The sequence below is a fragment of the Cinclus cinclus genome, chromosome 2 (genome assembly GCF_963662255.1).
Source record: "Cinclus cinclus chromosome 2, bCinCin1.1, whole genome shotgun sequence".
In the NCBI taxonomy this organism is placed as follows: Eukaryota; Metazoa; Chordata; class Aves; order Passeriformes; family Cinclidae; genus Cinclus; species Cinclus cinclus.
In genome coordinates, this window is record NC_085047.1 from 57,572,436 (window position 1) to 57,593,794 (window position 21,359).

The following is a 21,359-nucleotide window of genomic DNA, read 5'->3' on the forward strand; positions in this document are numbered from 1 at the left end:
TCTCAGCATTGTGTTGCCAAATGCTGTTTTCTAAAAATCTTATTTGGTCCTTTGGAATAAGGATCAAATTGGCCAAAATCAACATGCCAGCTATGCTATTGCTGGTCCATGGAGGGATACTGCCTTTTGCAGAGGTTTTTACAAAATAGTTCCTCCTGACAACCACTGAGTGAAAAAGAAAGGTGCTATCTGTTCACCATGCTATCAGGAGAAAACTTGAATCATTGATAAGGGTGGTTTCTAAGCAACCAAATGCAGTCTACAGCCATAATAACAGCACTTTGAAAGTAAATCACTGAGTCTACATGCCCCACTCTCCAATTAATGGCAAAATCTTATGAGCTGTATTATCTGGCAGACACACATTTAAAGGGCTGAAGTAGTTCTAAAACAACACTTCAAGTGGTGGAACAAAACTCAGAGTCATTCAGATCTCCCAAAGACTAATAACTTTATATAGTTTTTACAGAAAAATCCCTCAAGATTCTAATGGAAAATAACAATTCTTACCTTTTCTACCCTATTGGATATTCCAGTGAATTGTGTCTATGTTCAAGGCTGACTCTCCAAAGCTACAGAAAAAAATATTGCCACAGGTTTTCTAATATTTTTCCTGATCTTCCCCATACAAAAGTGACCCACGTACCATCAAGGTAGTATTTATTACAGTGCTGAAAACTCACTCTTTAGAAGAGAATCATATACTACATCATCGTCTGCTCTACTGAAGTGTAAAAACCAGTTAAAGTAGGATCAAAACAATCTTTTTCAGTAGGTTATATTGCAGGAGGTAATGCAGAAACCTGTAAAAAGTACCTTTCCCTGCCACAGTCCACTTCCCAAATCCTTTACTTGTCAGCTTGACTCCCTGCCATGCATTCCTTTTTTGTCTGCTTCTCCTCACCATCTTAGTGCAGAGAGAGTGTGATGCTCCCCCATGAGCTGGTCCTAGAAAAAGTCTTCTTGTCTGTTCCTGGTAGCCCTTCTCCTTTTCCCATGGGCAGAGAAGCATGGGGAGCAGCAGCCCTCAGTTTCTCTTAGCTGAGAAGCAAGCCAAGAGGACTCACATCTTCATCTCCATCCTCCTGGTACATTTTAACAAGCAGGGAGGGGTTTAGGGGACCTGGCAGGCCATGAAAAGGGATGTTTTAAAATGCACTGCAGAAGAGAGCAGGCAGCAGGTGGTTGTTGTTCTGCATGGCTTTTGTGAGGAGGGAAAGGGCAGCAGCTCTTTCTCAGGTGGCCCCATCAAGGATGCCACAGGGAGCTGCTGACACAGAGCATTGGGAAATGGGAGACTAGGGAAGCAGTCATCCTTCCTGGTTAGGGACCAGCTGAGAGAGGTAGCAGGGAGTCTGGGGATGCTTGCTTCTTCATGTGCATGGTGTTGAAAGGGCCATGTGGGAACAAGGACCAGAACCTCAAAAAGCAGATGTTTGCTACGGGAAACACTGGCACTGTGGACACCCAGGAGCCTGAGCAGTTTGCAAAGAACTTTTCATGCTGCAGTTTTGGTCCTTTTAAGTGGCATGCTAAGATCTCCCCGTAATTTCTCTTGACCTAGGTCTAAAATGGGAGGTAGAAACTGCATGTCTGTCCTTGCTTTATCTGATTTAGCTAGTTTGACGGTGAACACAAGTGAAATACAAACAATACCAAATAATGTCCCAGAGGAGTTGTAGAAGCTCAAGGATGCAGCAAACAAGCGTAGAAATCCGTGTCTAGGACATGGGGCAGGGAAATGTTGTGACAGCCTTAGTTGCAGACCCCTACCCCAACATACATTTGACAAACATTTTTAAAAAATTTTGATGGCATTATAGAATCTGTCCACATGTCAAGTACTCCTGGCAAGCTTGATATATTTAGTTGTGGGAATGTAACTTCCATTTCTTCAGATGCGTGCAAACACCAACGTCCTCTCCGACTGCTCTCATTGAAGGACATTTGATCAGAAGCCTCAACACAAGGCAGCCTTTGGGGAGCAAAAGGTTCTTGAGTGCATGGCAAACCACCACGTGACCATGATGTGTTTGCTTGGTGGAGGATGCACAATGAAATTTAGGAAACAATGGGAGAGGAGGCATGAAGGGAGGAACCCCTTTTACAACAAATATGAGGACGTCTTGGTCTGAGTCAGATTTGGAGATGTCATGAACAAGCCAGATGTTTCAAAAGCAGAATTCTGGATACTTGCAGGGACTCTCACCCAATGTCAAAGAGTAGTCCAGCATGATCACAAAAGTACAACAAAGAAATGTAATTATGTAGGTTCACCCCCCCCAGCCCCCAGATCTGTGTATCTTTCATGCTACCTGACTAAAGGTTATATTTTTGTTTAGAAACCCAAGTGAATCTTGGGAGTGCTTCAAGGTCTTGAAAGCAAAGGAAGAAGTCCAAGGAATGTTTGCTCTAGTGGAGAGATTACATCTTTTTTTTTTTTTTAGGTTTCAAAATATATTTCACATATATATATGAAAAAAGGGCTGCTATTTAATGTTGCAGTGAGCAGCAGTGTGTTACGACACACTGCAGAAGACAAGGGTAACCAGGTTCTTGTTAATAGATTCCTTGGGGTGGATTAGAGTGAAACAACACTGGATGATCAGTGTTTGTAAATACACACATGTAGGTTTTATTACTGAACACATTGGTTGCAAAATAAAACAGGTATGTAGCCATCTTGGTTATTATTGTCTATAGCAATATAAAAACATGAAATCATTGCAATACAAATTTGTAGCAACATCACCCACGGACATGCAGGAGGGAAAAGAAAGAAAGAGAAAGTGCAAAGTTCACCACCTGTAGGCCCTGCAATGAGACTGGGTTAATCGAAGACCTGATCCATCAGGTGCTGGAGGATATCCAAAAGAGTGGTGGGGGGAAAAGTCTTGGGAAAATCCACGGAGGACAACATCTATTGGATTTATATTCACTCAGGTTCAGGTGGCAGTGCCCACATACCTGCCCTGAGGTGGGAGCTTCACACTGGATGATGTAAATGTTGTGGATCATGGGACAGTTGGGGGTTCTTCACTCCAGTTGAGTCCATTATGGCCCATTGTGTTCTTCAGCAGAGATGAAAACCCTCCTACGTGCCAATGCCCTGGTATATTCCCGGTGGGAGGAGGGGGAGTCTAACAACCCAGCAGTTTGTGCAAGGGAGGGCAACTCAGCAGGAGGAGAGGCACTACAATGTCTCCACAGATCTGCCTTCTGTCTTACTCACAGCCCATTATCCACCCTCTGAAATACCTGATCAGAGGTTGGTCATTAACACCCAGAAGCTCACCTCCTGGTTTCAGCAAAGAACCAGAAGGAGCTTGTGAGTATGGCTTCCCTGTTGACAGCTGGGCACTGCCATGCCTCTTCTGAAAGGCATGAAAACAGTCTGGAGAGGTTTTGGTTCTGGTTGACCTGGTGGTCTACTCTAGGAGGAACTCTTGAGGTGAGGGTAAATTGGTGCATTAGGCAGTGGATACCCTAGACACATGACAGTGGAGGGCTGGTAGGAGAGGCTGAGATAGGAGACCCATCACAGACCTACCTCTGCTCTCTGAGACCCATCACAGCCACCCAAAAGTGGGCAAAGTGGTGGGCTACTATTCCTAAGACAGCCCCTGCTTCTGCCATGTCAGCCATAGATGTGTTCTCGTGGCACAGGACCAAAACACTGAACAGCAGCTGCGATCTGGAGAGGGCATAGAGAGTGGAAAGTTCTCATCCCTACACCCACATCACAGTCAGCCATGTTATTAATCACTTGCAATGAAGGAATTAGAAAGTACAAAGGTAAGAGATCTCTGGGGTCTTCACAGCTCTTGGAAACGCAGAGTTAAGAAGCCCCTAACCTCCTTCTCAGGGCAGTTTCAGATATTTCTCTCATTTTAAAAAAGCTTCCATGTCAGCTTCTGAGCTGTACTTGCATATGGGGTACATATGGAGGAGAGAAAAAAAAAAAGCAGTGACTGGCGCCAAACAGGGCCTGCTGCAGCCTTTAACAGTCTTCTCCTCTTACTATTAAAATGCAGCTTTGCCCAGTGAAAATGCTGCTTTATTGCTGCAAAAATACTTCCCAAAGACATGGTCGTTGGAGCACAGCAGGCAAACGTGACGTGAAGCAGGTGGCTTCGGAGTGGCAGGCACAGGGTCTGAGTGTAGCAGGCAGGTCAAGGCTGTCGCAGAGACTCCCAGCCCTGCTCACCTGGCTGGCAGGGGCTCAGCAGCATGGGAACTGCTTGTAGGTGGGCTGAACATGGGCTGGGGTTCTTATGGGGAAAAGCAGCAATGAATGATGCACGTTTCAGACTGCTTTGGATTGCAACTCAGGGGATGGGACCATGCTGAGCCTTCATCCATCCATCATGGTTTGCTGCCCAGATGGGCACCTCTCCTCCACCTCACCTGGACATCATCTAGTGGGGACATCTCTCGAGCTCCAGCATACTGCTTTCAAGTGGGACATGGGTCTCTCTTCATATCCTCACAGTCCTGGCCTCATTTCTGTGCTCCCCAGTCTGTGTGCATCAAAGAGCAACTGCACATAGGAGGATGCCTTCTGCATCCCACCACCATCTCCCAATCTGGGGCCAGATGGTCCTTCTGCTGTCCTGTATTTTGCATGACACTGCCCTGGTGGGGGCTCCTCTTCCCATTTGCCTTGGTGAGGGGCAGGAAGAGAAGTGAGAGACAGGACCTGGAGGAGGACACGCCAATGAGGGCAGGGAAGCCCATCGGTTTTTGACGCTTGTGGTAGGCTGTGGCTCTTCTGCTGCACCCGGGAAGTGGCTGGCAGCTCCTCTGAAGCCTCCTGCCCCATCTGCCTGCCAGCTGCTCTCCATGCTGCAGCTGCCCACAAAGGCAGCGTGGGTGGGAGGCAGAACGGGAGCGATGCTGAGGCTCAGGTTTGGTGGGATGGTGAGCTGCCCGCAGTGGGAACGGACGATGTGCCACCCATGCAGCTTTGGAAGGCACATTTTTGAAGCTAAAAAATCTTTGGGTGTGAGCTAGGGTCCTTGGGGTCTTCCTCCCCTCTTCCACAGCACCTGGTAGTCTCTGAGCAGCAAGTCAAAATCTATTTCTGTTCAAGACAAATAGCACTTCAGTGGGATGCCAACTACTTTTGCAGGCATTTGACTTGAAGCTGTAGAAGGACAGTGCTATTTACAGTATGAATCTGCATCAGGACAGTGCTGGTGACCACATAAGCCTAAATCACTGTTTCAGAGATGCCCAAAAGAGGGAAGAAAATATGGGATTACTGAGGTCAGTGGAGTCTTAACACTTTCTGCTGGTTCTTGCCAAAGCCCCTAGGGAAAAGAGCTTCTTTTTCAAGAACTGTTTTCTTGCCTGCACTATCTGTGCCTGTTCTCAGGCACTGTATGCTTCCCACCTACCTGGCTGCATCCTCAGCAATCTGTGAGGGCTGCACACCCTCTTTAAACGCAACAGCAGTCTGTGAAATACTTTGTTATCAAAGCTCTGTCTTTTGGCTGTACTGCACCTGTCATCAGTACACATTTTAAGGCTTCTTGCATGACACTGCAGAGTTTTCTTCACCAAACAGGATACAGAGTAGGTGGGAAATTGGTGCATTGTTTTTGGTTTTGTTTTATCTTTGTTTTGTCTTTTCTTTAGTTCCAGTGTGTGTAGCTAAAATGTCTGGTTAGGGACATGGTTTAGTGGTGGACCTGGAAGAGATGGGTTAATGGCTGGACTTGATGATCTTGGAGGTCTTTGCCAAGGTGAATGAGTCTATGATTCTCTATTTTTGCTTTCCCTGTTTCACAGATACACACTCATACTTATGCACTACCATGGGTACCCACTCACATTATCTCTTTGTGCCAAAGTAAGATTTGTATTCATCTCTTCCTGTAGCAGTCCATTGGTGAGGAGCTGAACATTTTAGCAGTTATAATTAGTTGAAATCAATTTTGATGAGTTACTTCAGAAATGGAAAATGAAATTAAAAGTCAGATTTCATTGCAAAGGAACTGGTTGCATTAAGAGGTGGTGGAATTAATAAAGAAACATGTAATAAAAATAAGAAGTAATAAAAATAATGAACTTCATGAAAACTTTTTTTTTTGTTGTGGTCTTTGTTGTTGTCTTTTTTGTTTGTTTTTTTTTTTTTTTCGCCACGCATTGGTAAGTTTTCAGAATACTTTGCACACACCCAAATTTACCCTTCTGTGAAAAAGAAAAGGATCCCATTTTTAGAGAATAGTGTCCGGGAAGAGGTGATAAATCACCTATATTGTTGTTACCTCACCTCAGCCATTCTGAAATTTCTGTGGCGACCACAGCCAGAGACAAAGGTAAAAAAATATTGGGTTGGAATGGAAAGGAATGAGTGGTTGCTCTTGGGCTATAAGAAAATAACACAGGTGATAGTGTCCTCCAGTGCCAACCCAAACAAAGAGTGGTCTGTGCTTAATTTTCCTTGGAGTGACAAGGGTGTAGTTTCCAAATACAACTAAATTTCTTTCCATAAAATATAGTTTATAAACCAAGATTACATACTCAAACTGAGAAATTAACAAGTCCATGAATTTCTGGATTCATATACTTTGACAAATGAGGTAGATTTTAATGGCATTAGCACTGAGAGGACAAATGGGACTAATTTGCAGGATAGTGGATCCCAGATATAAAAAAATTGTTGGTGATAAAGATTTATGAATACCATGTGCATGCTGATGAAGTGATTGGTTGTTGCTACTTAAAATTTAATACCAGTTCCCCTTGGATTTTTTTCTTTTGTTTTCATCCTGTGGCCTTTTTGAGGGCAGAAAAAGAAGACAGCAAAAGGATTTAGAGGATGTGAATGGGGTCAGGCTCCGCACGCGCTAAAGAAACAACAAATTGTCTGAGGTCATAGACATTGTTAAATTGCACTCAAAATGTCCACTGCTTTTGTTCCAGCTGATATCCTAAAGCAGATGCTTGGTTGTTTATTCAGTGGTGAGATAAAGCTGTGGTGGGGACTGTGGGGCACTGTGCCAGCAGGAGATGCTTCAGACCATGGTGCTGTGCTTTCCTTCCCAGCAAGAGGAATGATGCCTGCACAAGTGCTCAGGAAGAGGTGCCTGAGACCCAGAGGGTGGTGAGAACATCCTGGCTCAGCTCCCTCCTGCTGCTTTTCAGGAAAAGAAGAGGAAAAGGTGTGGGGATTTTTAAAGCAAGACATAACTTCTTCTGCTGGATCTTTGTTGGTGTTTCCAGGCTGTCCCACAAGGGAAAGAGGTAGAAAGGGAACAGCCTTTGCTGCCTCCTTGAGCTATCCATGCATCTATGAGACACATGGGTATTCCCTCTCCCAAGGCAGGAGGAGGGCAGAGCAGTTCTTGGGCAGTGTTAAGCTCCTTATAAAGGCCACTGATTTCAGAGGCAGTTTTAGCCAGTTTTGCATCAAAATGTTTTTAAGAGCTCGGGGGTTTTTTGCACACTAAAGTGGCAGCACTCTGGGAAAGCTTTGGTGGGCTCTCAGCTCCTCTAAACACATTTCCATCAACAGCTGATGCCATGGAATAGCATCAGGCTCTGTATTGCTTCAAGCAGCATCATAAACCTGGTGGTAGCAAAATGCTTCTCTGGGCTATTCTGCCTCCACAACCTCTTGTCATGCACTGTTGGATGGGATGCTGAGTAGTTTAGGCAGAATTCCCGTAGCTACTGAAATATTCTGACTTTTAAAGCGACCTTGTTCCTCTATCAACTGCTAATATCAGTGACTAATAATCTTTCTTTTCTGACTGATGTTTTTTCAAAATAATAATTATTGGGGTGTGGTGTAAGATAGCAATTGCAAATAGACAACATTTCTTTTGACTTACAAAAGTAGACAAAAACAATCCCAAGAAATGACAGAAGAAGGACTGGCCGGGCAAGTAAAGTTCTATTGTTCTATATAATATTCCCTTTGCAATGCGGGTTTGCAGTTTCGTATCTTACCATAAAGAGCAGGTAGCTCATGCACCTTTTTGAAGGGCACATGAGCCCTTCTAAATCACTCCTGTAACTGTCTGGTACATGCCTTCTGTTCAGCTAGTATTAAAAAAAAAAAAAAAAATGTGATCTGAATAATCATCTGCTTCATGAATTTCTTACTTTCTTCTCTCTTATTTTTGCTCTAAGGTATCCTTGCCATTGCTTTTTCTTGGGAACGTTACATAAACGACTATAACCTGTAGTAGTTGTTTAAAATTAACTCTGGCAAAATGAATGTAATATCATCATAATATTCTAATGGGAGGTGATTTCCCTGCTTCAGAGACCAGAATATCCATGCATAGCATCTGGCGAGTTAAAGTCCAGGAGGGAAGAAGCTGGCAAAGAAGGCAGGGACACAGATGAAGACAGAGAATTTTCCTTTTAACTGCTGGCACCTTCTACCAGCACACCTGCTCCATGTCCCCAACATCTGCTGATTTGATGAATCTCTACTGTTAGGCATGTCACGTTTCGAGGTTACATGTCTGAGGTCTAGGGGTGAATCCATTCTATATGTAGAGCATCACAAGTAAACATGCAGCTGACTGATTTCCCATGCCTTTCAAAATTGGACATCTCTAGAGAGTGGTTCACCTGTTGGGTGGGACATATCAACATCTTTTTTAAATAGACTAAGGCCAGTTTTGCAAAATAATGTTCCAAAATCATCTGTCTATATTGACAATTCAGGTGGTTCAGGAAGTCTTGCCAAAAAATGGACCTCCAAGTCGCTACACCTAGAAGAAAACATTTCTGCCCTTTGCCCAGCAAATAATATTTGAAGACATTTAGGAAGGCATCTTTCAATCACTTTGCAGGGGTGTTTCATACCAATGAAGGTGACGGTGGATGCTCAGTGACATTGTCAGATGCATTTCTGTCAAGATCAGTAGGATTTGGCAAGGTAACGCTTCTCACATTCTGTGAAGTAAGAAGCTCCTCTTTCAAAGCTGACCATTAAATGCTCAAGAATCTAAATCTCCCTGAAAATCCCATTCCTTGGGAGTTGTTTTTCAAAATGGTGTATTTGGGACCCTAAGTAATTTTTCAGAATGCCTTTTTGAAACGTTTCATTGTAGATCCTCTTAGATGCTGCTTGTGGCCACAATATATTGGGGAGGGCTTGTGAGAGCCAAGAAAATTTGATTACCTATTTGTTGAGCATGTTCTTAGGCAGAACAAGCGCAAAGAGTAATTTTATTTAGCTTGAAGTATCTGGTAAACATAAAGAGAAAAAGAGCTCTGCAGTTGGACAGGTCTTATCTCAGTATCTTTATTTACATTTTCAAAGAACACTGACGCAATCAAGCTACCAAAAGAACTGCTTTCCATCGGCCTGGGAACAGAAACAAATTAGTCTTTAATAGTGTTGTGTGAAAACTCTGGTGAATGTTATGTAAAACTGTGCAAACAGAATGTTTGTGTTCTAGTTCCAGGTCATTTAGTGGGCAAAAAGAGAGACGTTTTGTATGAAATAGCCATGAAGTGGTTTACTATTATATAAGGATAGGAATTGCTAGATCAAACTAATGGTGACATGCAGAGAACCAGATGCTTCAAAGCAAAATGCAAGACATCCCAGTGTGGATAATTATGAAATAATCTGACCATAGGGGAAATTTCTGCATAAATGACTTTAGTACTAAAAGACTCCATGTTTGTATTGCCTCTGAAAAGATTTTAGTCTGATTTCCCACAGACACAGGGCTTATGCAACCAGTGTGCTGCCTGGCTGTGCAAATCTCTGACTCCCTCCCTCTCTCCCTGTCTACTCCCCTGTCTCCAGCAACCTCTGAACATGTCCAAACTCTGACACAAGGAGTAGAGAGGAGCAGGTCTCACAAACAGTTAATTTCCTACAGGTTTTATGAATATAAGCTGCTCCCTAGTGAGCAGAAACAGGTAATCATGACAGCTCAAGGTGAGCTTACACCTCATTAGAAACCAGAGAAAGCACACAGGAGAGCATCTTATAAGTGTTCCATCTGTGGGAAAAGCTTCAACCATGGCTCTCCATCAACATGAGATGCAAATCCTAGGTAGCCACTGGCACTAATGGTGCTATCTCTTTCTCCTATTGATTATAACTGTAGATATCCCCAGGATTTAATATAAATGCTTTACTCTTTGTGACTGAACGTGTTCTCAGCTTTAATAATCTCCAGGAGCAATGAGTGCTAGTTGAATAAATTGCAGATAGGACGTTTTCTTTAGGTACCCGAAATCTACAGATTTCTGTGTAGCTCTTCCCATAAAGCAGCTGGGCTTAATTAGTGCATGATTCTCTTTATGGGCCAGCAGGCTAATTTGTAAATTAATTATAATTAAGTTGAAGGCAGTCTTCTGCCCTTGGGAGTACTACAATTAACTACTTCAAGGTGTTGTAACCTTGTCTCCGCCACACTGGGCTGGTTGACCCTTCCTTGAAGTCAAAACCATGTTAGAAAATTTATGTTCTCTCTACTCAGACCAGGACAGGGCTGCCCCAGGGCATCCATCTTTTTCACACTGGGATTCTGTGGAGTCCTCAGGATGAAGATACAGTGTCTTCAAAGCTTGGCCATCTTCTCAAGGACCTGGGCCACAGTGAGCTGCCCCATGCCAATCTTGCAGTGCCCCTTGCACTGTCAAATGCCACATGTTGTACCTCTTCTTCATCACCTTAACAGCAGCATGAACTCAATGAAGCCTCCTAGGAGAAGATCCGTGGTCCTTGCCATTGTGCTCACATTGGTCCCGGTGGTGTTTAATATTAAACAAAAGTCACAGTAAGAAGTTCTGAGGTGGGAAAGTGGGTCCTCTAAACTAAAAGGGGATATGTATATGTGTTTCCCACAAAATTCAGCAGCTGGTATAACATTGCTAATGGGGGTGATGTATTTTGACAACTTCTCAAGGCAGTCTGCTTTCAATTGCAATTGCACAACTCGCCTTTTACTTTCCACTAACGTTTGGGCAAGGACTTCATTGTTCCTAGGAGCAGTATTGCAAAGGAACTTTGACACACCCACCTCTGGGCTACTTGCTCCTAAAATGAAGTAAGCAAAATAAAGTCAATCTATATTTCACTTGGAAACCCGAAATTATTTAGAAGATGAGCTAACTTGTCAGGGACAGTCAGAATAGGCAAGTACTATGTCATGTTGGAGATGGTGGATTAACACTATTCAGCTGCTTGACCAAAACCCTCAAATATGCAGGAAAACATAGCTCTTGAGCCTATTAGGCAAGACATTAATTGAGTAAGTCCAGAAATTTATATGTGTGTATATACATTTGTCCCCACAGTGAGCAGAGCCATGTGCTCATTCAGTTTTCTTGGAGATGTGGCTTTGATTCACACAGAAGCACTGAAATAACCCAGCGACCTGAGAGAGGAGCAGCAAAGCCCTGCAGGTCAGAAAGGACACAGACCCTGGTAAGTCCAAAGGACTGATGGCAGTTCTTATCAGTTTCTTTCTGAAACAAGGCTCTGAAGAATTTTGCTAGGTATTTTTGTGAAGTAGCTGAGTGTCATGTGTTTTTGACAAGATGACCTATTTGGTGTAACACTGTGCTTCTTTGGGAAGCCGTATCAGGATGTTATTTTCCATACCTTCTCTTTGGCTCTTGTACAACTGCGTCCATGCGTGCAATATACTTTATGTTCCAGTCTTCTCTTGCATGTCTACCACACATCCTTGTTTCTACACTCTCACATAATCTATTTAAAGGGTGATATTTTTGGCTTTTAAGAGTGGTGTTAACAAGGATCAGATGCTGCCATCACTTAGGAAAGAGCTAGGTTTCCTTTGCCAGCTGTGCTATGCGCTGGTAAAAAAAAATAAAAATAAAAAAATCCATCAGTGCAGACATTACAGTGAAGTTCTTGTATTTAGCAGGTGAAAAGCCAGTACTTGACCTGTAGTGAGATTTGCTCATGGAAAACCCCTGGAAGCTGTTTTTAGCAGCAAGGCATTAGTCACCCTTGGAAAGCTGCTGGCTGCTCCTGCCACGTGCAGGAGCGCTTTGGATGCTGCACAGCGCTAACAGCCACTCCCGCCTGGCCGCAGGTGCTGAGTTCAACTGCACGGCTCCTGCTTATTTTAGGAAAACATGAGCTCACATTCCAGACAGCCTCCTTGCCAGCCAGAAGGTGTGGGCTGTGGTCCTGCCCTGTTCTGGGGGGCCAGGAGGGGTAAGGCTCCACATATGCAAGGTGGATTTCTGTCGAGCAGGTCTGGGGACACGGGTGGTCAGGAGACAAGGCAAGGGTGAGGAAGGGCTGAGAAGGAGACGTTTTCTATGTCAGATGGAGATCAGGCAAAGAGGAGACAGCACAGCAGTGAAATCATGGAGAGAGGTCTAAGGATTGGAATCTATTAGATCATCAGAAGTTGTGGATTAAGTCATGCTGCACAAAGGCTATGGCAACTCCTAAAAATCTCAGGGAAAATACAGGTGATGAAGGAAGTAGTCAGTTTAATAGAACTGGAAATCTGGCTTGCCTGCAGGGATGCCACCTCAGAGCAATGACTGTTCCTGGGAAGAAGAAAGGCAGCTGCTGCCTGCTCGATGGTTACTCATCCTCTCCAATCTCCAGTTCCCCCTGATTTCCAGCACAGCTGGGCCAGCCAGGGAGGGAACTCTGTCTCAGTGTCCTGAGGGGAGTGCCAGATTTGTCTGGCTAGTGGAGGAGAGGGAGGAAAGCCCCAGTGAGGATGGCACTGTGCTGGCTGTGCAGACGTGGGGGTGTGCTTTGGCACGAGATAGCAGAGGCTAATCCAGGTCCCTTCTCCTGGACCAGCCAGCCCTTTCCTTCCTCTGCAGCTGAGACAAGGGTTTGTGGAGAATAAAGGCTGTTAATACACAGTGTCATTGCTTTATAAGGAAATGTCTCAAAATAATACAACTTCTGTTGATGTCTTTTTTTCATGACAGCCTGAGAGTGTGAGGACCTTGAACTGGATAAACAGTGTTGGGAACACTTTTTCTGATGGAGGGTATTAAACAGATATGAAAGTGTTAGAAAAGATGCAGCATTTCATTTAGACATGCTGAAACACTGTAATGTTTTGTTCGGTGAATCTTCAGGGCCTGGATACCCTTCATTCAAAATACCTAGAAAGTAAAATATGAAAAGTGTAACAGAAAAAAAGGGTTGAACAGAGGGTCTTGTTTGACACAAGGTGGTTGGGAGAGGAACATTGGTTGTCTCAGCCACTAAATTACTCCTTCAATTTCTCTGCTAAGGCTTTCCTGGAGCAATGCAACAGTGGGCTCTTAAATCTTGACATGGGATCCTCCTAGTGCAGGGAAAGCTCCTGGGTGGCCCCAAGATGAGCAGGTTGCATAAGAGAGGCTTCAGTTGTGTTTTAACCAGGCAGTTCTCTCTGTATAGGGCCAAAGGCATGTGGGAAGGCACAATGCAGCTGAGAAACTCTCTCCTCTGTTTCTCTTTTGTGGCTTCTGCAATAATCTTTCCAAGGAATCTTATAAACCTCTAAGTAGTGGGGTTTTTTTAATCACTGCTGTTATGGTAATAGTTTAGTTCTGCCTCCTTTGTTACATGTTAATGATGCCCTTCTTTTGGGTCTACTAATAAAAGAAACTTAAACCTCAGTGTGAAAGTCCTTGTAAAGTTACAAATCAAACACCTTTGTGTTGGTTCTCCCCGATACACAAGACATGGGGTGGCTGCTGCATTGGGGGTAAGTGTCAGACCTTAGCCAGGGAGCTTGCCAAGACAGCTTCAAGGCCAGCTGCTCTGCATGCAGGATCATCTCCTCTACCTACAAGGCAGAGCTTGGAAAGGAGGATTTTACACAGCAAAAGGTCTCTTAAATGAGAGGGGAAGGGGTGGGGAAACTTCAGACAAATTGGAGGTAATGAAGAACATGACATCTGGAATCTGGATAGAATGATTCATAATCTGTATCACACTTTGATAATCTCTTTAATATATCTTTTGAATCAACCTAGTTGAATAAATTAATGTAGAATTTATCTCCCTGCAAGTGAATTATGCAGGTTTTTTCACAGGTCTGTGGAAAACTCTCAGTTATAGCTTTTAATCCTCTATACTGCCATTTTAAACAGTAGGGAAAGAGGGATTTATCTGATTTTCCTAAACTGTCCAGGGTGTTATCTACATACCGTGTAGACTGCTCAGTCCTCAAGGCACTGGAGTCCTGTTACCTTTGTATGAAGGTGATGAATGCACGTAAATTGGTAGTCTGGGCATTTTTGGAGAAAACTATGGTTCATGTGACATCTTGAGAAGTCTCCTAGCTTTATATTTCCTATAGTTTCTGTGAGCAATTGCCTTCTGGGAAAATTAATAAAAGAAAAATCTATAGGTGAGTGGGAAGTGTGGGCTGATTTCTGGAGAAAAGTACTGTGGAAAAAAACAGTAAGGCTGAATTTAGGCAGACCGAGAAAATATAAAAATGATGCCAACTCTTTCTTTCCTATTGCCAAGACAGTGTGATTTTATAAATAGAAAGAGTGAGGGTTTCTGTGAGTCATTAAGAGGTGGTAGTTTGGCTCACCTAATCTTGTCTTTATGTGGTTTTGTGCAATGGCAAGGACTGTCCCCTGTGAACACCATGAAGGCCAACTCTGCTTGTCACTAAGTGCCCTCAGAAAAGAGGAAGTTTCAGGATAACTTTTTAAGACAGACAAGACCTTGCTGCAGAAATCCTTGGAGCTTCTGAGAGCCTACAGGTTTCCATATGGTATACCCTTAGGAGCAGACAAAATAGGGGTGGTCTCAGTTTTTGAATTCAAGGATGGGAGATCAGTTTTGACCTGGTGATATTCCAAACCCTCAGGAAAAGTTAAAGCAGAAGTGCTCATGCTGGTGCTCTGTGATGACGGGGCTTGAGTCTGGTATTAAGCTCTTCTTTGTGCATCACACAATGTGGCAGCCCTGGGGACCTGTTTGGGTATGATGAGGTATATGTTCCCAAGGACCAGCCAGGCAAAAGCAGTTGGCCACTTGGAACTGGCTTTAGCGCCAAATCCAACCCATCAGTCCTCATTTGAGCCATGCTGATAAAGCTGGTGTGAGGTCATAGACCTGGTTCTTCTCTGAGATGGAAAGGATGTGCCCATCTGGACTATGAAATGAGCTGCTGGAGGGAGAACCCAGTTCCCATATGTGCTGTGCTTTTCTTAGGGTGGAAGAAGAAATTAAAACTTTCAAAAATGGGACAGAAAGAGTAAAAAAAATCATTTTTGTAGTTGAGAAAAGGCAGAAAAAGTAGGAGAGAGATCTTGAATGGATCTTTATTTTTGCCACCAGTGGCCCCAGGATGAAGGCAGGATCCTTCTTTATACACCCATCTGGTTTCTACCACAGGTTGCAGCAGTTGATAGGTTTCCACCAGGAGGGTTAGATTCTGTTAAAACAGCATTTTCTCATGGAAAATATTTTCTGCCGGAACATTTTTGGCTAACTTTGGGCATGAACATGAAAGGCTCTGACAGCCGTTCTACAGTTACTTCATCCATTAACAGCACAGGGGCTGTGGAGGGGCAGGAGGGGGCTGAGGGGACTGAACATAACCTCTCTGTGGTGGTGCTGAACACGGGCTGCCCTGTCTGCAGCTCTGGCCACCCCAAATCTCTGCAGTGGTGAGAGCCTTGGGCTCTTGCAGGCAGCAGCATGCGGCTTGGCTGATGGTGGTGGCTGTGCCTGCCCACGCAGGACCCGCTCCCCGTGGGCGAGCCGGCCCTATTACGACTTTCAGCCTTATTCTAATCCGATTGATGGGGTGGCCAGAGATGCTGACGGGATTAGAGCTCAGCAGAGTGACGAAGCACTTGGGATTTGCCTTTGTGCATATCCCTGCAACACACCAAAGGAAAATGGCTGCTTGTGATTTACAAGCTGCAGGAAAGTTGCACTGAGGTGGAGTGTTTTCTCCACAGTCTGTGGCCACAGATTGGCCTGATGTGTTTTTGATGGTTGTGCGTGGTCTTGGGTGTTGGGATACCATTGTGGAGCTGGCGGGTGTCGGGCTCTGCTTCCCATGTCACCTGGCAGGTGGCAGCTCAGTGGGAACCTCTCTTCTCTCCCCCAGACCAATGAGAACCTGGGGTTCTTGCTCTTGGGATGTCCAGGTCCGAGGGGATGATGCCCTGGGCTCCCTGGCAGGTATAAATCACCCAGTGCTCACTGACTGCAAAATGGATTTGTACCATTTATGAATTTCATTCATCGCACTTACAAAAGATTCCTTTCTCCACATGAAAAAAAAAAATAAAAAAGGAAAATTAAAGCAAAGCATTTCTGCACATCCTGATTGCTTTGTTTACAGGAACTGTGTCTCTAAATGCTCCAGGCTGAAGCACCGGTGCCGCCAAGAGAATAAACTGCATGTACATCACGGCAATCATCCCTGCCGCTTTCCCAGGAACCCAGCACTCCCTCTGGAGCGAGCCTCCGATTTTAAGCCCTGAAAGAGCAGCTTGACACCCTGTGACCTGCCTGGTAATGTTCCTAATCCACGTCTCCATAAATCCAGGTTCCCGAGGGGGGAGGATCTCGCAGCTCGCCTGGTGCTGTGCTTTCGGGAAGTTGATGGAGGTGGTCACAGGCTAAGTGGATTAAACCTGGGGAATGTCAGCTCAAAAATAGGAGCTGCAGCCTGACACAAAGATCTTGAGAAGCGAGAGGATTTGCTGGTGCCCAGTGCCAGGCCCCCAGAGGAAGGGAGGCAGGGTCCGGTCTGGCTGGAATTTCCTATGTTGGCTGGAGATGCCCGGGGGATTCTCAGGGTATGGCTCTGCCTGGCTCCAAGCCCTGCGGCTCACACGCATCCCTGCAAGATGCAGCTGGTGAAGCAAAATCCAGACCAGGTCCTGCCGGGTTCTGGCTGCCAGGATCAGGTGCTCCCTCCCCCTCGCCCAGTCCTGGTTTGAGCCCACCAGGTATCTGGGCTTGGTTGGGCATGGCAATACCTGGCACCAAACCCCCCTCCAGAAGGATAACAACACCCGGAGTTAAAAATGGAGACACATTAATTTAAAAGGGAAAAAAATATATATAATCATTAAGAGTTTAAAGTATGATTTAAAAATACAAATAAAGTAATAAGAATTAGCCTCCCCTCATTGTGCCTCCCCAAACTTTTTATTCCTGCTTTTCTTTGTGCAGAGAATGATGTTCTTCATGACAGTGGCTGGTTTTACCTTCAATCTTGTGCAGTGAGAGAGCATTTACGGGCTTTGATAATCATAGCAGTACCCAAGCTAATGACAGTTCTTGCTCCTCTATAATATCTGACATTTTTGACTGCTCCTTTTGCACTTCATCCCATTTATTTGCTTCACATAGAATGCTGGTAAACCTGTCTTTAAAAGGTAGTTGTCTTTGTAATCTGAAATGTGTGTGGATTGACTGTTGGATAACTCAAATACAGCTCCATGGTGTTTTGACCAAATTGTAAAAAAATTAAACTCTTTAAAAATACCCAAAAAATCTTTGACCCAATGTAATTACATTGATGATTTAAAGTGTGAAGCTACTAAGTAGGGAAGATGGACAATTAAAGCATGATTTTGAGTGGTAGTGACTCTTTTAAGCTCAATATTTTTTAGGATAATAAGCATGTCTTGCTTTATATAATTTTCCTAGATATAAGTACACAAAGTACACAAAGGAAGCCCTGTTGGGTTTCACACACAACAGGTTCTGAGATAAAAAAATGGCAGCTCTGATCCCCCATCTATCATTCGGCCCTTTGGAAAGGTTAGTTTTTTCTTTTTGTCCTAATACTGCAGGAGTTAACAGCTTAGGAGATGGAAACATGTCTGAAAGTCTCCAGGAAGATAATACTTGGGAAGACAGGTTTAAGCTAAATAAGAAAGCAGATTTCATCGGCCTTCTTGGAAACAACCTGTCCAGAGAACTGTGATCCGTTTCTAAATTTGGCCTTTGCATTTTCCACGTACAGGAAGTGATGAAAATGGCAGCAGTAATCCCTGGTGAGTATGGACACACACATCAGAGGCTGAATGCCTTTGTTTGTTTAGGACTACAGTAAGTTGGGTGTTGTAAACATGACTCATGACAAGTTTATTTAAGACAAAAACCATGGGAAATGTAGCAGAATGTCACGCATCTTTCTTTCCAGTTTTGGCAGCGGAAGATTTTCCGGAGAGATTTGGATGTACTGCACCAACGCAAATATAAATACAGGTTTTATGCTGATTTTCTCTTTCCCAAAATTACTTTTACTCTTGTTCTTTGGATGGTGATATAACAGTCTGAATAGAAGAAACCTGACCTAATGCATAAGCACATTAACTTGTGGCAAGCCAAACTGCAGCTGATGAAAATAAAAGATGTGGTGAACATATGATAAAACTCCTAGTCAATTTGTTCCTGCCCCAACAATGAAAAATTTACTTCTGGCTGAATCTGACTAAATGTATTAGACACTCAAATGCACACTTGTCAATGAAGAACCTGCCTGTTTCTCAGATTTTCAAATACACATTTGGTGTTCAGATGAGCACACTTGCTGATGGAGCGAGAATTTGTTCCAGACTAAGCTTCACATCTCTGCAGATGTTGTGTGGAGCCTCAGATCTTGCTTCAGACAAGTTTCTTCCTAAAACAGCTTATATGGAGAACAAAATAAACCTTATGAGTTGGGAGCTACATGCACAGTGCTCTTGAAAAGATGCTGTTGATACCTTATTTTTGCAGAGTGGATAACAAATTCAGAAGTTTTACTCATGGGGACACTTCTGGGAACTTCTGACCTATTAAAAAATATCTGATGCCCAGTCAGAGCATAGTGCTTAATGCCTTACAGGTAAAAATATATGCTGGGATTATCTGCCTTAACATTGGCTACTTGAAAGCCGAGCATCCAGTCAGGACACTTCCTATTAATAAAGTGAGAAGAGGTAGGTGGGTTTGATTCTATGTCTGCAGTAGGTACCTATTTCTAACCACTGAAGCCAGACAAGGGAGCCCTGGTGATTAGCTGAGATTGCCAACCTAACTAACTTAATTAAATTAAATTAATCCCAGCCTCAGAGACAGGAGTACTTCTGCCAAAACACTCCTTCACATGCCGGACTTGTAAAAGCATGCTTCCTCAGGACTTTAGACAAGTTTATACCAAATTTCGAAAGTCTGTTATCAAACAAAATTCTTTTGAGTGTTCTGAGGTCCAAGAAGAGCAGATTCATACTGGTGTGTACAAAACCCTCTAGGCATGTGAAATAGATTAGCTGGGAAAATTTTAAAAATGTAGGATTTTTAGGTTAACACAGCCTCTTGATTTTCCCTAGAATTTGTGCTCTTAGATCCTCCAGAAGCATTTGAAAACTTCCTGGCCAAGTTAAAAAGATTAAATTTATGAAATTGGGAAAGTGAAATTTGGATTCTGAAGAAAGCTTAAGTCAAAAGTCTTGCAGAGTCTATGCCAGGATTCAGAAGTATTTTAAATGCATCTAGATAAAAATTTCCAAGTAATTACACAAATAATACCAATATGTCTTTGAAAATATACCCCCCAATATCTACCTTCTCATTCCCTTTAATACAAGCAGCAAAATCCAAGTAATTCCAGATTGTCTGCTGGCCTCCGTGATTAAAACATCCCATTCACATAAAGCAAATATTTACATTTGAGTAAAGATTTTGCATAGCTTATTGCCCAAAATATGTATTTTAGATAATTCTGGTTATGGATGGATTTATCAAGGTCTCTAAATGAAATCCCTTTCCCTTTCCCTTTCCCTTTCCCTTTCCCTTTCCCTTTCCCTTCCCTTCCATTCCCTTCCTTGATTTTTGCATGAGAATGGTGTCCATTCATATTGTGTTTGCAGATCAGAAATGCATGCACAGTGTGAATTTCTGAAGAAACTAAGTTTGGGTAATTTTACCATCATTTCAAAATCCCGAGTGCTCTGTTTTTTGGGGGATGAGTGTGGAAAGGTCAGTTGTTTACAAGGACAGAAAAACATTGCAGACTTGGGAAATGAAGCCCCACTCCATTGTGCAAAACTCCTGTAAATGCATAAAGGCACTGAAAATCAGCAATGGGGAAAGGCCCTTCCTCTGGGAGCAATACAGGCAGCAAGAGTGAATGCTCCCAGCCACTGCAAAGTGAGGGTACATGTCAGGAATATCCTCCAGTCATCCCAGTTGCAAGCTGTTGCACTGGGAACACTGCAGTGGGATTAAACAGTACTCTGGAGTGGATTAGCCAAGGCATGGCTGCACCCCTTGGCAGGTTCCTCGGCTGGGTTGCTGTTCCTGCCCTTTGTGCACCACGGCTCCACAGCAGCTCTTGCCAGCCAGGCTTTGCTCCCCAGGCACAGCATTTTGGCACCGATGAAGATTTGTGGACCTCGGCGGTTTTGTCTAACTCCAGTGTCCCTGTCTGGCTTGGGATGTGAAGCAGGAAGCTCAGCATCCTGCAGGCACATCCTGCATGTCTGAGCAGCCTGGCTGCAGCAAGTGAGCTGACCAGCACTGACTCATTAGCCTAATCAACTGGAGTGTCCTATGCATTCCCCTCAAAGCTCCTTCAAATCCCAGAGCTAAAGGACAGATGAGCCCTATAATGAAAGGGGAAGGAGAATATTTTACAGACAGATTTGAGAAAAATCCTATTTATAGCTCTTCTGGAACCATAATGGCTTCTGAAACATATTTTATCTTGAAAGCTGAACCAAGGATGCAAGACAGAATGACACGACTTCTAAGGAATCTTCATTTGAGGCAGAAGGGAGAAATGGGTATAATCAAAAAGAAAAAAATTGTTCAAATATCCAAGGCAATAATGCAGAAGTAGGATTTTGTTTCACTCCTTATTTTTTAAAGTGTCTATGTGTTGGGTTTAATTTCTTTGTTTGAGTGTTTTGGTTTTTTTTCAGTAGGATGGGCCTTTTAAGGACAAGAAGAAAATCTGAATGATGAAAAGCAGCAGTTTTCAGTTCAAAATGGTAGCACCAGTAGCTCTGGTCAGGTTGGTGTGATCTCCTGTGCATTTCATTCTGGTGGAATGGTAATAACTCATGAAGAAAGGACTCTGAGGCTCCTGCTGAGTCAGCTGAGGCGAAACTCCACTTTTAGATAAGGAAATTTTACCTGAGTAAGAGCTCTACATAGACTGTAAAATCTGGCCGTGAAATCCCCAACTAAGCTGGTAAGAAACCAAAATCCTTCAGACAGACAAGTAAAATAGGATTTCCAACCTCCATAGTAATTCACATCCTACTAATGAGCTCTGGCATCTGTGGCAGAATTGTTAGAGGGGTATTGATCTCCTGCAAAATTTGGTGTGTAATAGTGATTTGCAGACACATAGAGAATACTGAATCCTCCTCCCTTGTTATTTCCCAGTGGGCTG

General features: G+C 43.6%; 1 long non-coding RNA gene across 1 annotated transcript; it reads left to right on the forward strand.

Annotated features, from left to right (window-relative positions):
* Positions 1–15,828: 15,828 nt before the first annotated feature.
* Positions 15,829–18,313, forward strand: LOC134041257 (uncharacterized). The gene is made up of 3 exons (XR_009932974.1): positions 15,829–16,474; positions 17,767–17,970; positions 18,120–18,313. It is a non-coding gene; the product is annotated as an uncharacterized LOC134041257 (long non-coding RNA).
* Positions 18,314–21,359: the final 3,046 nt, after the last annotated feature.